The sequence below is a fragment of the Stegostoma tigrinum genome, chromosome 19 (genome assembly GCF_030684315.1).
Source record: "Stegostoma tigrinum isolate sSteTig4 chromosome 19, sSteTig4.hap1, whole genome shotgun sequence".
Lineage (NCBI taxonomy): Eukaryota > Metazoa > Chordata > Chondrichthyes > Orectolobiformes > Stegostomatidae > Stegostoma > Stegostoma tigrinum.
The window spans coordinates 19231576-19249397 of record NC_081372.1 but is presented as its reverse complement, the minus strand read 5'-3'; positions in this window follow the sequence as shown (position 1 = coordinate 19249397).

Below are 17822 nucleotides of genomic sequence, written 5' to 3'. Positions count from 1 at the left end.
CACTTTTAGACTTTGCCCTTTGGTCTTGGTCTTTCCTGCTAGTGGAAGCATCTTCTCTACTTCCATTCTATTCAGACTCGTCAGTATTCTGTAAGCTTCAATGTGACCCCCACCCCATCCTTTGAAATTCAGAGTCCTGAACTGTTTCTTGTTCAAGGATCATTTTTGAGAGACTCCTCTAGGCTCCCTCCAAAACTAGCACCTCCTTCCTTAGATGCAAGGCTCAAACTACACTCATGGATGAATTAAATGAAACATTCCCACTTTTCTTAGTGCTGGTGTTTCCTAATCTGGATCTGTGTTAATTTCCTGCTCCTTATTATTGAGTGATCAGCAGGCCTAGAAAATATATTTATTTGTTTCCAAACTTATCTCAGGTAAGGTCTGAAGATTTTATACTATAACAAATACTAATTTGTTAAAACTGACATCTTTTCATTCTTTGGCCAAAATTGCAATTAGTAGCCAATCATGAAAGAAATAAACACCAAAAGTGTTTCAAATAAACTTCTGACTGTGTTAGCTTTTCATGGAGAGCTTTTCCTTGAAATTGGATTTGGAAGGTTTAAGTTTAAAATGTAGATATATGTTATTGAACTCAATTTTGTATGGTATAGTAACTAAATTCTCAAATTACTGAGTTGGTAAAATTTATCTCAATCTTTGGGCAATCCCTCAGAATCAATGGGTTCTGAAAAGGTTTGTAAGCTCAATGCGTGATCTGCAACCTGTTGTGGGGCAGGTAACGGCTCGAAGAGTTGTGTGGATGAAATGTTTGGACGCGAAATCTTTATACCCTATCTGAACAATTATTATGTATATTGTACCACTCCGCTAAATATTATCAATTGCAGGGAGGAACAATGATGCTGGGAATGAAAGATATTTAGAATTAAATGCTCACCAAATTTTCTCACCAATTTAAACCAGACCACTGAATTTGCTGCTACAGTCTATTCTCCGTTCTACAATTATATTCTCTATTTACTTGCCTGAATTCCAAAGGGAAGGGCTAGTGCAAATAAAACGTGTATCTGGACATCCCCATTCCTAACCACCAAATCACTAAACATTCTCCTCCAGCCCTGCACCCATTCTCTCACTCCACTTCTCCCCCACCCCTAGTTGAGCAGCTGAAGACACCCCAACCCCTGATGCAACAGCTAAATTCCATCAAATTTTCACGCTTAAGTTATAAGAAGCCTCGAGTATTTAAATTAAGTTAAACCAAGTAAAAGTCGGTTGAACCACTTATTTAAATCTGTTGTCAAGCTGGATGAACAATGAAGCTTGGATGAATTCCAAGCTACACTAGTAGTAATCTCCTACTCAACAACTTCTCGTGACAGAAACTTTCTCTTTTCAATCATTTTTCCCCCAACGTTTTGGCATCATTTAAGGGTAAAGTCTCATCAAATACTGTTTCTAACTTACAATTCACCAAAGCTGTTCTTTACTCATTTGGAAAGGCTTGAACAATGGTTAACCTCCCCTAAATTTGTTTCCCTCTTCTTTTATCAACAATCATCTGTACATTGAATGTCTTACAATCACCTCTTAGGCTCCCTGCAGTCAAGGTTAAACTGGCCTCTGGTTTCCCTATGTTGTGCTGATACCCTTCCTATGAGGTCATCAAACCATTTGGATTGGAGGTATTAGTCAAAATGGTGAAAACTCACTGAATTCCAAAAGGGTTCCAGCAGATTGGAAAACGACCAATGTGATTCCCCTGTTCAAGAAGGCAGGGAGACAAAAATGAGAAAACTATAGGCCAGTTAATCTAGCATCTCTTGCTGGGAATATGCTAGAGTCCATTATGAAGAAACAAATAACAGGGCACCTAAAGAAAACATAATCAAACAGAGTCAACATGGTTCAATTAAAGGGAAATAATGTCTGATAAATTTGCTGCAATCCTTTGAGGACATGACAAGTAGATCTGATAAAGGGAAACTGTTATATGTCATGTATTTGGATTTTCAAAAGGTATTTGATATTGTGCCACATAAAAGGTTATTGCTCAAGATAGGCATGCTCACTATTAGTAATAACCTGACAGCATGGATTGAGGATTGGTTAATATACAGAAGACAGAGTCAGGATTAATAGGACTTATTTCAGCCTGAAAAGATGTAATGAGTGGAGTGTCACAAGGATCATTCCTGGTGCCCAAATTAAACAGTATATATTAATGACCAGGAGCAGGGGGTGGAGTGCAATGTGGCCAGGTTTTGCTACTGATACAAAAATAGGTGGGAGGCCATTTAGGATGAGGGCAATCTGCAAGTTGGTATAATAGGTTTAATGAGTAGACAAAAATCGGACGATGTAGGAAATGTTAGAAAGTCATAGAACAGGCGCTTTGATAGGAAGAATCAAAAGGCACAGTATTTCTTGAATGCTGCAAGTGAATCCAAGAAAAGTACAACACAGAGAGATCTAGGTCTTACTTTGCTTGAACTATTAAATATTAAAATGCAGATGCAGCAAGTAAGTAAAATGGCAAATGGAATTTTGGCCTCTATTGTTTGGAAGTTAGAGTTTAAATATGAGGAAGGCATGTTAACATTTCAATGGGTTAACTTATTAAGAATGGCAAAGTCATTTTGGCTATTATTTAGTAGGATTTAGAAGAATGGGGCGTGATTTCTGCAGGTAGGATGGTGAAGAAGGTGCTTGACACACTTGCTTTCAAAAGTCACAACAATGAGTACAGGCATTGGGACATCATGTTCCAATTGTTCAAGACATTGATAAGGCCTCATTTGGAGTACCGCATACAATTCTGGTCACCCTATCAGAGGATGTAATTAAACTGGAAGGGTGCGAAAAGATTTACAAGGATGTTATTGAGATTGGAAGGTTTGAGTTATAAAGAGAGGCTGGATAGGCTGGGACTTTTCACTGGAGTGTAGGAGGCTGGGAGGTGATATTGAGGCTTATAATGTCATGAAGATAAGGTGAATACCCAAGATCTTTTCCTCAGGTAGGGAAGTCCAAAACTATAGGGCACAAATTTAAGGTGAGAGGGGAAAGATTTTAAAGGGTCTGAAGGGGCAGCTTTTTCACACAGAAGGTTATGTGTAAATGGAACAAGCAGCTAGAGGAAAGGGCAGAGGTGGGTATAATTGCAGCATTTAAAAGATTTTTGAACAGGTCCCTGAAGCAGAAAGGTTGAGACAGATATGAGTCAGATGCAGGCAAATAGGACTAATTCAGTATAGAAAACCTGGTCAGCAGGAATGAGTTGGACCAAAAGGTTCTGTTTCCATGGTGTATGACTCCAGGGCTAAAACCATTCTGAGGGGCATTCACGGGATAAATGCTGAGGACATGTTTCCGTGAGTGAGAGTTCTCACAGTCACAGAATACATGGACATTCATTTAAAACTGAGATGTGAAGGAAAGGCTGGAATTCACTACCCCAGAACATTATGGACGTTAGACCATCAAGTATTCAAAGGTAGATAGATTTTTGAAATATCGATGAGTTCAGGGCTATAAGGAGCTGGCATGAAAGAAGAGTTATAGCTTGGGGCAGATCAGCCATGACATTATAGAATGATGTGGCTGATTTGAGGGGCTGAATGGACTACTCCTGCCCTATTTCTTATGTTCAACTCTTTGCTCAATGTATGGAATTCATCCTTTGATTGCCACAAGAAAGTACAACAATGCATCCAGCAGGGAACCGTGCAGCCCAATAGCATCAATGTGGACTTCACAAGCTTCAAAATCTCCCCTTCCCCCACTGCATCCCAAAACCAGCCCAGCTCGTCCCCTCCCCCACTGTATCCCAAAACCAGCCCAGCTTGTCCCCGCCTCCTTAACCTGTTCTTCGTCTCACCTATCCCCTCCTCCCACCTAAGCCACATTTCCATTTCCTACCTACTAACCTCATCCCACCTCCTTGACCTGTCCGTCCTCCCTGGACTGACCTATCCCCTCCCTATCTCCCCACCTATACTCTCCTCTCTACCTATCTTCTTTTCTCTCCATCTTCAGTGCGCCTCCCCCTCTCTCCCTATTTATTTCAGAACCCTCTCCCCATCCCCGTCTCTGATGAAGGGTCTAGGACCGAAACATCAGCTTTTGTGCTCCTGAGATGCTGCTTGGCCTGCTGTGTTCATCCAGCTTCACACTTTGTTATCTTGGATTCTCCAGCATCTGCAGTTCACATTATCTCTGATCCAGCAGGATTTGTGTCTATCTTAGACACCTTATATTTGAAAGAGTTTTTATTTAAAAGCTTGTATTTTCAATAACTCACATTTAAATTTTTTTAAAAACTGACAAATCCGATGCTAATAGAATTTGATTGGATGGAAGAATAAAATTTTCCCAGGCCATGAGATGAAGGTTTGGACACATCTAATGATTTAAATCCACTAAAGTGATGTCAAAGTGGCACTTCGACATTAACCTATCCTCTTCTGCCTTTCCCTGGCATGGATTCCTTAATAACCAGGAAGCTTCCTTGGATCTGCTGGGAAACCAATTAAATTGAATTGAAAAGAAAATTACAAACTTATTTAACCCTGTATTCTGACTTTGCCATTGAGTCCCATTCTGTGTCAACCCAGTTGGAAGAGGTTAATGAACATCAGGAAATCATTGCTCACTACAACTAACCTAGCAACTGTATAATGGAAGAAACTGACAAGACTGTAGTCAGCTACCATGAAAGACTAAGGTTGATGAGTGTAATGCTTTCAGGTTGAATTCGTGGATTACTTTGGGAACAACGGCTCTGTCTAATAATTGTGAAATACCTCGGTGTCCACTAAGGTCAGTCTTGACTTGTTGCCTGTGCCCCTGAGGGAGAATTGGAGTGCAGTCCAGTGCAGCAGCCACATCAACTTCAGTAACAGCAGTAGATGCCTCCTTCACAGCCATAGGTAGATTCACGGAACTGAGAGCATAAACACTGGGCTGCACCACAAAGGGGATGATGCCCCAGAACAGGGTCTATAGATCAAGGGCAACCTGGTTGACATGTCTGTGGAGAGGACTAGACCTGGCTCAAGAGAAGGAGGAGCACACCCAGATTGCTGTGAGAAAGTAAGTGAGGAATGGAAGAGGAGGAGAAGGCTGAGAAGCAGCCAGTTGTGTTTCTGGTAAGTGCAGACATTGGCATGTCTGAGGAAGGGCCACTTGACTCAAAATGTTGACTCTGATTTCTCTCCTCTGATGCTGAACACCATGCTGAGTTTTTCTAGCAATCTCTCTTTTTGTTGCAGACATTGAACTGGTTGCCAGGGAAGCATTCACTCAAGCATGTTTCATTTAAAAATTGTTTTTGCAGTATTCCATGATTTTCATAACAACTTCTGTGCAAACTGCACCGTCACCCATTCTGCAACCTTGAATCTACAGCCACCTCATCAACCAGCACTATTTTTTAATCTCCACTGTTCACAGACCAATGAGAATGGAGAATGCAATGAAGCAGAAGCAATAACAATGAAGGTTTTACACTAACTCTTTTCTTCAATCTCATAAAGAACATTAAACCTGAATCAGGGCCCAAGTGAGCCTCTGCATGAAAATAAAATGTCTTTTTCTCCATTTGTGGAATGTAGTCATCACTAGCTCCACCAGCAGTTGTTGGCTATCTCTCAATGCCTATGAGAAGATAATGGTGAGCTGCCTTCTTGAAGTGGTACAGCTCATGGGGTTGGATGCACCAACCATGCTGTTAGGATTTTGACTGAGCAACGGAATGGAGAAATAGCACCAAGTCAGAATGGTGCGTGTGTTGGAGGGAAATTTATGGGTGGCGCTTTTCCTTTCCTGGTTTTTATTAGATCTACATAATCCTACTCCACTGTTATCAGCAGAGCTAGATGCAAACAGTTCAGCCTGTCTGCTCGAGCACATGAGATGTCTATAGTAGATGTCCTCAGTATTGTGGAGCCAAAGTCTATGCTAAGAGGACTTGGGCAGATGCAGACTTCGTCATCTCAGAGAGAGACAGCTTGTGTGGGTCTGTCTGGTCCTCCCACCCTTGAGGGACAGGACCTCTCTTCTAGCCTACAGCACCTGCAACATAACCTTTGTTAGTTAGATAGCCAGGATGAGACAATCTACGTCTGGTCTCCTCACTGGGATTGGGAAATGGATGGCGGCCAGCCCCACTTAGTAGGCAATACTATAATTAGCAAAACTGATAAACAAGAACAACAGCAGCAACTTACGTTTATATAGTGACTTTAATATCATGAACAATAACTCTCCAATAACTGTCCAGCCTCTTCAATAACATTTTTCTTTTTATTTTCTTGGATGCCTAGATCTTGCTGTTTCAATGGTTGTTTGTTTTCCACTGAGCCCTGCTTGAATTCTTTCACTAGATCACCATTTCTAGCATTAATTGCCAGTGAATTGAGTGACTTGCTGTTTTTTGTGTGTGCTGTGTTCTGTTTTTGCAAATTTGTGTTTTTCTTCTGCAATGGAGTATCTAGTAAAACAGGACATACCCATGTCCTTGCAACACTGCAGTAACCAGGATAACTGCACAATTGTAAGTCAAGACTCTACAGTGATTTTGCAAAGTGATGTAACATGTGTAAGATGTGTAATAATATCATCTATTTCAAGAACTGGAATTTAAACTAGTGGCATGGGTTTTTTTGTCTACATGAAAGGTAATTAACTTATCTACCTTTCTGGTGCCACAATTTTAAGCCAGTGCATGTCCAACAGCAGCTAACAGGAGCACTCTTGGAGTGATAATGTGTATTTATTTGTACTATGACAGATTTATGGTTGGACAGAGCAAACATTGAAGAAACCAGTTTGATTTTGGTTTAGAAAACCAACATTTGATAATTTACACACAGAATGAAAAGCTTTTGGGCAATTTGTAGATTACCCAGCTAGGATCAGATGTGACAACAGTTTCTCCTGGAAAAAGGAATTAGTTCAGAAGTGTTAGAAAATAGTTTGCATAATTGTAACAGTTTTACTTTGAACATTCCAAACTAGAAGTGGTTGCCTAGAAACCAAAAAGGGTTATTTGAAGCTAAGAAAATTTAAGCACATAAATACAACAAAGACTTGCTGAAGATTTGAAACAAGAACAGAAATTGCTGGAGAAACTCAGCAAGTCTAGCAGTATCTGAGGAGAGAAAGCAGAGTTGATGTTTCAAGTCCAGTGGCCCTTCTTCAGAACAGAATTTAAGTTTATTTGTGTGAATATCCAAGTTAAAGATTATCAGCTCTCACGACTGGGAATTGCGATAGAAAAGGGAGAGCTATAAACTGGTGGCTTGGCAAATACATAGGATTTTATTTTGCCATGTGTTTTGAAATCTTTCAAATTGTATTATATGTAAATAAATTGATTTGCTTTATTTTGTGTTTATTTACATTTCATAACCAACTTCTGTCTACTCTTAAAACCAAATCTGCAGTATTGCATGCTTATATTTCAGTGTAAGACCACCACATGAAATTAAAAAAAACACTATCAATCAGATTTTAGTCTGGGATCTGCCTTCTCCTTAAGTAAAATCAACTTGTATCATAACAGTAATCAATCATCCCCGTCAAATCTCATTAAGCTAATGCTATTTTCTTAACCCTAAAGGAGATGTAATTTGTTAAGATAGTGATTCATGTATTCAAATAATACATTTCCCCTTTCACAAACCTCCAATTTGGATTCCCAATAAGATCATCTAATGATAAGTTGCACCATATATTCTCCAATGTCCATTTCTCTAGTTTTATTTCCAGATCACTACTAATTTATTTGGTTACTTACTCAACGTATTGTGTGGGTAAGCAGTAATACTACCTGTCATTCTGATTCTTCAGAGCAATGTACCTGAAAAGTTTGTTCATTTAGCTCATATCACAGTGATTCGCTAAAGGAAGTATTGAATTTGAACCAGACACCCTGGTTAAAAAAAATGGAGATTAATTTTAATTTTTACAGTAAACAGCACACAGCAGTGGTATTTTTGTCTGACATTACATTTTTTATTGTAAAGCTATGAAGATCCTGTTGAGACAAACTATATTTCATTCAGTTTTCCTCTCAAATGTTCCCCGTGGAATGGTTATTTACAACTGCCAGGAAGTTGTCCAATAATAGTGTCGTTGTACAAAAGGGCATTGGCGCAAGATTTCCATGAATGCTTCTTCCTGTTGTCCATGAGTGTTACAAAACCAGTAAGTACGTAGTTGCTTTTTTGTTATTGAACGTTAAGTGCTAGAAATATTCTGTTCAAGTTCTCAGGGGCTGAGTTTTAGACTTTGCGAATTTTTGTGGAAATGTAGAAACAAATGAAATGTATTGAAATTATAATAACTATTTACCTAATGTTCAGAGGAAATGTTCAAGTGCCATCCCTTTGAGAATTTGTAAACTTAATCAAAGTGAATAGAAGGCTATTTAAGATAATCAATTACACTTCCTTTCATGCAGTTTGCTCCTCATCAAAATTGACATGAATTAGTTTAATGAACAGGAACATTTTGAAATACTGACATAGGCAGAGGGTTAGGAATAGCTCAATGAGACAATGTATCGATCAAAATGTGATATGGTTCACATTTTCCAGAGAAGAGTATGAAACTACATTTAAGGAGAAATGGCAATAAATGTAGATTAAATTAGTTGCCACATTCGATAATCTGTTCTGTTTTAAAAATGGCAGACCTAGAGATTTCAGAAGGGTGGTATAAGTATTCAATCTTAAGGAAATTTGAGCATATATATCTCCACAGGAAATTTGTGATCTTTATTTTGTATATTTATGATCAGTTCACTGAAAGACTCCACTTTCCAAAGGATAGAACGATGGCCATCTATGAGGTATTTAACAACTGTCCTTCATTGTTTATTGCAATGTCTTTCTATGGAAGTTGAAACAGACCAGGGCACAGCCTTGATATCAGTCATGAGAGCTTTCTGCTATTCTAATGAATTGTGCAACTCAGCTTACCATTTTAGATGCTGTTGACAATAACTATTCGTAAATAATTTTGATGAGTGTAGGTAGTCTGCTGGAGGTTGCGTACAGCTCCTGCAGCTAAAAATGCACAGCAAACTGATGCAATGTTCAACCTACATGCCCTCAATGCAAAACAAATGCAAATTCCAGCTCAGTTATTGACTTCCAGAATGTTGGCAATGCTTTTGTGTGCTGCCATGATCCCAGCTGATGGTGATACTCTGTCACTCATATGTCAGAATGAAATCTGACTCTATTGATCACACATTTAAAATTTGCTGTTCATTACTGTGGTCATTAGCCACTGAAACTTACTTGCATGAGGCTGCAGATGTTCGTTAACGATAAAACATAAGTTAATTTCACAAAAGAAGATATAAAGACGCAAACGAGAAGACAGTTGGAAAAATCCTACTGTAAATATCAAAACGAAGTTTCAACCCATTTTTCAACACTATCCTTTTACAGATACTCAATTCTAGAGAAATATAATTATTAACCCAGCTTTTTAAATCTTAACTGAACCACCTCAGTTTCTTTTCTTTAGATTGAAACGGCAATTTTAAGACTTCATTCCATATCTGCTGGCATGAACCATTCTGATGACCTAAACTTTCTCAGTTCTAACGACTTGATCATCTAAACAGGCACTCCTGGTAAGGAAATTCCACAGACAGGAAACCAATTCAGCTGAGGTGACCATTCCCTTAAAGAACTTGATTCCCCTGCAAGGGGGAACAGTTCTACCTTCTGAACTGAAATCTGAATTCTCCTGAAATGAAGACTTGAACTCTGTCTTGAAGTAAAAGCTAAACAATTTGCCTTAATGTGTTTACTTAATCTGCCATTAACCCAACAGTTTAAACATTTTATTCATTGACACAACAGAGCACTGTTAAGCATATAACATAGGCCCTGTTCAAAATGACATTTTCGGTCACTGTCCAAATAATATTTTGACCTTTTTAAAAAAATTAGTTTACAGAACTGACCCATATACATTTGTATTTATTTTAACATTCAAAATACAAAAATGATAACAAATTAGACACATTTATCACAGTGTATGCACTCTGAAATAGAGCTCCAGATCATTGTCCATTCCTTCTCCAAAGAATATGAGTAAATGGATATTTCAATAAACTCCTGGAAAACTATGGTCCTCTTCCAACAGTGCAACACTGCCCTCCATCAATTTAGACAAATCCTGGAAGAGAGAGATCTAGAAAATGTAAACTTTGGGCACCCCCTGTCTATGTAGGTGGTCTAAACAATGAAAATTATCATTGCTTCCAATGTACCAGCTTAACCTTCAGCCATCTGAGGCAAAGAATATTTGTGGACCATGATCTCAAACCTGAGACTAATGTCATGGTTTACCAAAAAGTAATGATCACTGTGCTGCTATTAGGTTTGAAAAATACTTGGACAACCTGGATCAGGCTCTTCAAAACATTGAAGAAGTACTGCTAGCAGTGCCTTTGCAAGATCCTCCAAATCCATGGCAAGAAAATTAGTCTGCCAGCAAGACCCAATTAGGTTTGAGGGTTCATGATCATAGTTACCAAAGGTAGACCACTCATTAGGAATTTTCAGATAACTTATTAGGTTTATTTAGAGGTATAAGTTTAGATGTGATACATCAGTTAATTAGGCAGAAAAGTATAAAATCCTGAACAGATTGAAGCAGTGGAGGCAGCATCCTTGTCTTTCAGATGAAGAGCTCCATAGACCTTCTTCTTCCTTTCCCGTGCATCTTCTACCTAAAGGGATCAGCTATTTAAGGAGGACTGGCACATATCAAGGAGTTGTTTTTGTACCCAGTTTCTCGGGGTTGATAATTTATGCTATGTCAATCACCCACTTGAATCATTCTCACTAATGGACAGAGGATAACTACCCACAATCTCAAAATATCTACTGTCAATCTTCATTGAAAGATTTTTTCCTAGGGGAGCAAAATTAGTTTCACAGTTTTGATAATAGGGTAACAGATATTTCTTTGATGTCTACTCATGAAACATCGGAACATTGTAGCTGGACTTTATTGTTGCCTTATGCTTGTTTGTTAGAAATTGTTTATGTTTGAGAAAGGAACATGAACTCTCATGTGAAAAAATATTAACTTTAAGAAGAAACTAATTTTGAATAGAACCCTTAGGAAAGGAAATGTCCTTAATGACTCCTTGCAACTATTTTGTAACCAACTTACCCACTTCTAAGGTATTAAGTTTGGCTTTCTAAATTCTTGAATATATACCATGGATAACAAGCCAAATCTATTATAACTATCAACTTCATACTTTTGTAGGCTACTAAACAGTTACATCCTCAATTTAACTGATGTTGTCTACCAAATTATATCAGATACATTCCCCTAGTTTTTGAATTTCCTGTTGTTTTTCAGTGTTTCACTGGGCTATTTTTTTTTAATAGAATCCCTACAGTGTGGAAACAGGCCGTTTGGCCCAACAGTCTACACTGCCCCTCCGAAAAGCATCCCAGCCTGTCTCATTCCCCTGCTTCTACATTTCCCCATGTTGAACCCAAACATCCCCGGAAACTATAGGCAATTTAGCACGGCCAATCCACCTAGCCTGCACATCTTTGGACCGTGGGAGGAAACCGGACCACCTGGAGGAAACCCACGCAGACACGGGGGGATTTAGCAAACTCCACACAGACAGTCGCCCAAGGGTGGAATTGAACCCGGGTCCCTGCTCCTGTGAATCAGCAGTGCCAGATGTTTTTCTAAGTTAATGGTCCTCTAGAATAGATGTCATATTTGGGATGAGTAGGGAATTATATGAGCCAACTGGGAGATTATTTTAAGGACCTCATTCTGCCTAGGGATATTTATTCTCAATTCTGCAGTGTTATACTTGGATATGGGGACAAAGAAGTGATCTTTTATTATAGTTATCTCAGTATATTGAAAGCAGAAAGTAGGCTTCAAAATGGGCAAATATCTCTGCTGTATTTCAGTGTTCTGGTTTAGTTGATAGCTAGATCCCCAATTCTAGTGGCAGACAACCCTTTCCTCTAGCTTTATTGTCCTGTTGGTCTCCCTGTTTTGTTGTTTTCCTCTTTCCTTATGTTAAGTTGTTGGATTTCTCCCTCATTGCTAAACTTCAGCTTGTCACATGTTTTCGGGACAAATGCAAATTTTCTAACGCAATGCTTTGTTTCAAATTAAAATTTAAGATTAGAATTTACACCATTACAACACAGAAAGTCACTTTTTAAGCACTTTTCCGTAAACCAATTCTTTTTAAATTTGTGATGCATTTATCACACTTTGTTCCAACACTGAGTGAACTTGAATTTAAGAGTTCCTCTCATTTTGCTAAGTGCAATTCTTCAAGGTTTCAGGATAAGGATTTTGTATCAAGCGACCAAATTCCATTTCCATACCCCTTGCCCTCTTTTTTATCTTATATTCCCAGAAAGAAAGTAGCATTTCCTGTAAATATACCAACGGATTCTTTGTCACCCACTTCTGGATCAATCCTTACCCTGTCCTTGGGGACATTGTCTATTTTTTTGCCTCACTACATCAGAGAGGCAGAGTACTGGGGGAATGAGCTCTCAAGTATATCCCAACACAACTGAAGTGTCATCCCACCTCCCCAGACTGACCTATCCCCTCCCCACCTCCCCACCTACACTCACCTCTTCTGGCTCCATCCCTGCTCCTTTAACTTGTCTATCTCCTCTCCACCTATCTTCTCCTCTATCCATCTTAGATCTGCCTCCCCCTCTCTCCCTATTTATTTCAGAACCCTCTCCCCCTCCCACTTTTCTGATGAAGGGTCTAAGCCCGAAACGTCAGCTTTTGTGCTCCTAACATAGAACATAGAACAATACAGCGCAGATCAGGCCCTTCGGCCTGCTGCTTGGCCTGCTGTGTTCATCCAGCTCCACACTTTGTTATCTCGAAGTGTACCTGTCATTCTTTTTGAGGTATTAGACATAGCTGCTGTCTTTTTACATAGTTGGTGGGCCCAATGCTGCTTGAGTTTAGCTAGACAAGGAGAAAAGTCTATTTCGTGTTCTAACTTCTCACTGATTTTAATATTTTCTGTCAGTAAATCAATACCAAGATCATGTTTAGTTTAATAGCGGTTTTCTCCTTGTTAACACATTGCATTGTAAAGGATGGTAGAACTTTCCTGACACTATTACTTTCCCCTTGCAGCATATTTACCAACTCCTACAGCTCTTTATTTTTCCTTTAATACCAACTGTAAAGCAGAGAGCTGTGAGCATAGGATACCTTATTCTAGATTGCTTCTAACTCAATTGTTCTTTTCAGAAACTCATTAAAAAGCCTGTTAAGGTCATGATCATAATTTTCCTTAATTTCCTATACAGCCCTCTTTACTGAAGTCCTTACTTTTTCTGACATATTATCTGTCTGTTGCATGCTTGAATATTCTATAGCATTGTACCTTCCATATATTCTACCAACTCACCTCCTGACTCCACAAAGCCTGTCCATCAACTAGAAGACACAAGTCAGGATTGTGATGGAATACTGCCCACTTACCTGGATGAGTACATCTCCAACAACATTCAAGGAACTTCATACCATCCAAGGCAAAGCAGCCCACTTGACTAACATAATGAAATGTGAGGCTGGATGAACACAGCAGGCCCAGCAGCATCTCAGGAGCACAAAAGCTCCTGAGATGCTGCTGGGCCTGCTGTGTTCATCCAGCCTCACATTTCATTATCTTGGATTCTCCAGCATCTGCAGTTCCCATTACCACTTGACTAACAGTTCATCCTTAAGCCAGCAGTTCTACCACCAACAATTCTCAGGCATCCACAAGTTGCAGTCCAGAAATTAACCAAGACTCCTTAGACAGCACCTTCTAATCTCACAACTCTACCAACTAGAAGGAGAAGGGCAACAGATATGTAGGAACACTGTCAGCTCCAAGTTCCCCTCCAGCCACTCAAAATCCTGACTTGAAAATGTATTGCTGTTCCTTTAGTGTCACTGGGTCAAAATCCTGAAATTCCCTCCCTAGTAGCATTGTGAGTCTACCTACACTAAATGGCTTGCAGCGATTCAAAGCAGCTCACCACCACCTTCTCAAGGCAACAACAGATGGACAATAAATACTGGCTCCTCTTGTGTTGCCCATATCCTATGAATGAATAAAAGCAAACTTCTCTGAGAATGCTGCTTCTGGCACCATTTATTTCATTTTGGGGGCTTTATGACCAGAATTACTTAAAATTGGCAGTTGATTATTCATAAGGAATATTCAGATAGTTGGTTAGAAACAACAGTTGAGATATGATACGTTAGTTAATTAAGTAGAAATGTGTATGACCCTGCAGATTGAAGTGTTATGGCAGCATTCCTGTCAGCAACTGAAGGGCCCTTTTGGTCTTCTTCACCTGCTCCCAGCTCATTTTCCAAGTGAAGGAGGCAGCTATCTGCAGACAACTATAGCTTGATGTGGAGAAATTGATGTACAAAGTTTCTAGAGGCTGGTAGTTTACAGTATGTTAGCCAACCACTTGAACACTTCTAGCCAATGGACATGGGTCAATGACACATGACACCAGGATAAGCATTGCCCAACTTCATCTAATTGTTTGTTATCATTCTTCCTAAGAACGAAGCCTTCAGTTTATTAAACACTGCCTTGCTAGTAGGGTACATTTGGTGTTAGATATTCCTTTGTCATCAGCTTATGGAACTTGTTGGTCCTGGTGCCCTTTGCTGTCACCTTTCTTTTGTCACTGTTTGTTGTAAGTTGTTTATGTTTGGAGAAAGTAACATGCACTCTTATAATAACAAGAAATACAATTAAAAAATCAATCTTAAATGGAACACAATTTCTAACAGTTTTTTTCTCAAGCCAATGTCATGTTATTAATCATTGAAAAACAGCACCTTTGGGAGAAACATGGCCAGTGGGAGCCTGACATTAAGTCCCTGAAGCAGCTGCTGCACTTGGAACTCTACGGCATCAGCAGACCACCAAGATGACAAGGCAAAATCTATTGGAATGTCCTCAAAGCATCTCTGCGCAGATCAGACATTCCTGTTGACTTTTGCAAGTCTCTTTCCCGTAACTGACCAAGTAATTTTCACATTTATTCATAGGATATGGCCTGCTCTTTCTTATTCCTAATTGCCCTAGAGAAGACAGTGATAAGCCACCTCCTTGAACTGCTGTAATTCATCAATGTAGGGTCACCAATCGTGCTTTAGGGAGGGAGTTCCACAATTTGATCCAGCAACAGTAAAGGAATGACAACGCAGTTCCAAGTCAGTATTTGTGACTTGGAGGAGAACCGTTGACGGTGGTGGTGTTCCCAGGTATGTTTCCTTTCTTCTTCCACTTAGTATGTACCATGGGCTGTCAAAAAAGCCTAGGTGACTTACTCAGTGTATCTTGTAAATTGCACACACTTTTGCCACAGTGCCTCAGCACTGGATAGGATCAATGTTTTAGGTGGTGGCAAATCAAACATGTTGTTTTGCCCTTGGTCATGACAAGTTTCTTGAGAGTTGCTGCAGCTACGCTCACCCAGATTCATTCAAGAAGTCACTGAGTATGTTCATGAGATTTTGTTTGGAACACACAGAGCAAAGTCAAGGCATGAGATAGAGGGCTCAAACCCATCAAACATTTTATATGCTCAACCCTTCAAGGACCATCTGCCCAGCTTGCAACAGAGTTTGTAGATTGAGCGTTAGACTTATCAGCCGTCACTGAACTTCTTGAACCAGAGTGGGAGCAAGTCATCTCTGATCATGGAGGACTACAAGAAGAAGTCTTGACATTGTTATCAAGGCAATACTTGTTCTATGACACAACTCACCCAGAAAATTCAGATATTGACCTTCTACATAGTATTGAGATCATCCTCCACTCTTGTGGTTGTAGAGTCAAGTGAGTAGTCAACACATTCCGACTGTTGTAAGAGACTTCACTTGTGCACTTTCCCTAAATTTTTTCACTGTTCAGTGGTTTTAACTGTGTTTCCAATATTTTTGCTAGGTATGGTAAAAATATTTTTGAGAGTCAATGGTGTTATCATGTCAGTTTGTTAAACAGAAACAAGTTCCAGTGATATTTTTTCATGTTATGAGGAGTAAACACATCTGTTCATCTAATTTATGAGAAATATAAGGATTTCTCTATTTTCTTTTTTGTCTTTGATTATATTATCTTCAACAATCAGATTTGTGCTTTAATTTATACCAAACTCTTTCATGTGATTGTTGTTCTGGTTATCCAGAATTCTCATCAAGGAATGTTTTAGGACAAAAGCATATTCTAAGACAATTTAGAGATCACAATGATCTTTCTCAGCAAAGTCATTGACATTTTATGAGTAACAGCCTGGGCCTTTTGTACTTGGACTTGCTCTTTATACCATAAAAATTATATGCACAGGGATTTGCTTAAATTTAGACAGCTAGTACTAATCAGAATGAATCTATAAAGATTAATCTTTTATTTCTAGTATGTAGTATAATATTGAAAACATTTGGATTTTAATAACCAGGGCATTTTGAAAGTGTGTGACACAATGAAAAGGACAATTGCTTCAAAGAAAATGCTCTTAAAGGAACACCTCACATCCAAAAGTTATTCGATTTGTACAAATCGATGAATTTCTTTTTAATCAATTTAAGAGATTGGATGGCTGCAATAGAAGATGCAACAAGTCCCAACTGCACATTTATGTTTGCCCTAATCCGTCCTCTATTCTCCTCAATATTTCTAAGGAAATATCCAATGGTAATTGATAACTGGCTGAATAATTGACGTAAGTGTGCAAAAACCCAATCCATTCCACTGGAATTGCTAAAGATTTGTTCTACTGATTTTTCTATTATATGATCCAGTCAAAAGCTGACCATTGTCATACATAATGCCCTTGTGAAATTAGTGAACAGTCCTTGTTATCAGTAATTCTTGTTTGTTAAATGTTCAAATGATGGGAATATTAAAGCTTCCTTGGGGTAGCAATTGTAATTCTTTACAAAAATGTTGCTGTAATGTATATTTGTATCACACTTGTTACATAATAAAACATCCAAAGCATATATAGTGGCATTATGCAACAAAATGTGACTCTAACCAATATTAAGAAATATTACAGCAGAAAATTAAAACTTGATTTAAGCAGAGTCTTAAAGGACAAAAGCAAAATTGAGAGGTGAATAGCCTTAGAGAGGTAATTGCAGAGCTTAGAGTTTAGATGGCTGAATGCACAGTCAGAAGTAGTAATTTAAATCAGGGATATTCAAAATGCCTGAATTGAAATAAGTGCAGATATTTGGAAGGTTGTGGGGTTAGAAGAGGTTGCAAAGATGGGAAGGAGTGAGACCAAGGAGGGATTTGAAAACAAGGATGAGAATTTTAATTTATATGTGTTTCTTAACGAGAAACTAATGTAACTTAGTAAGCACATGGAATGATGACTGAGGAGTAACATTTGATACAAGCAAAGACATGGGCAGCATAGATTAGGAAGACCTCAAGTTTACAGAGGGTAGAATTTGGGAGGCATTAGAATGAGTGAGTCTAAATAAGATTGTAACAAGGTTTTCAGCAACAGGAGAGTTGCAGCGGTGGAGGAGGATGGCATACTCATGTGTCAAAGCTTGAAGAAAGGCCAAGAAATATTAGGGGTTGTGTTCCCTCTGAGCTGCACAGTTGCATGCGCACACAAGCCACTACATTGTTCAATGCATGGTGGTCAGCATTGGCACGCCGAACACAGCATTGACTTCTACCACACAAGGTTTTGGAGCCACACATAGCTAGGAAGAAAGGGGAACTCTGACTAGGAGATATAGCTTATCTTTGTTATAAATAC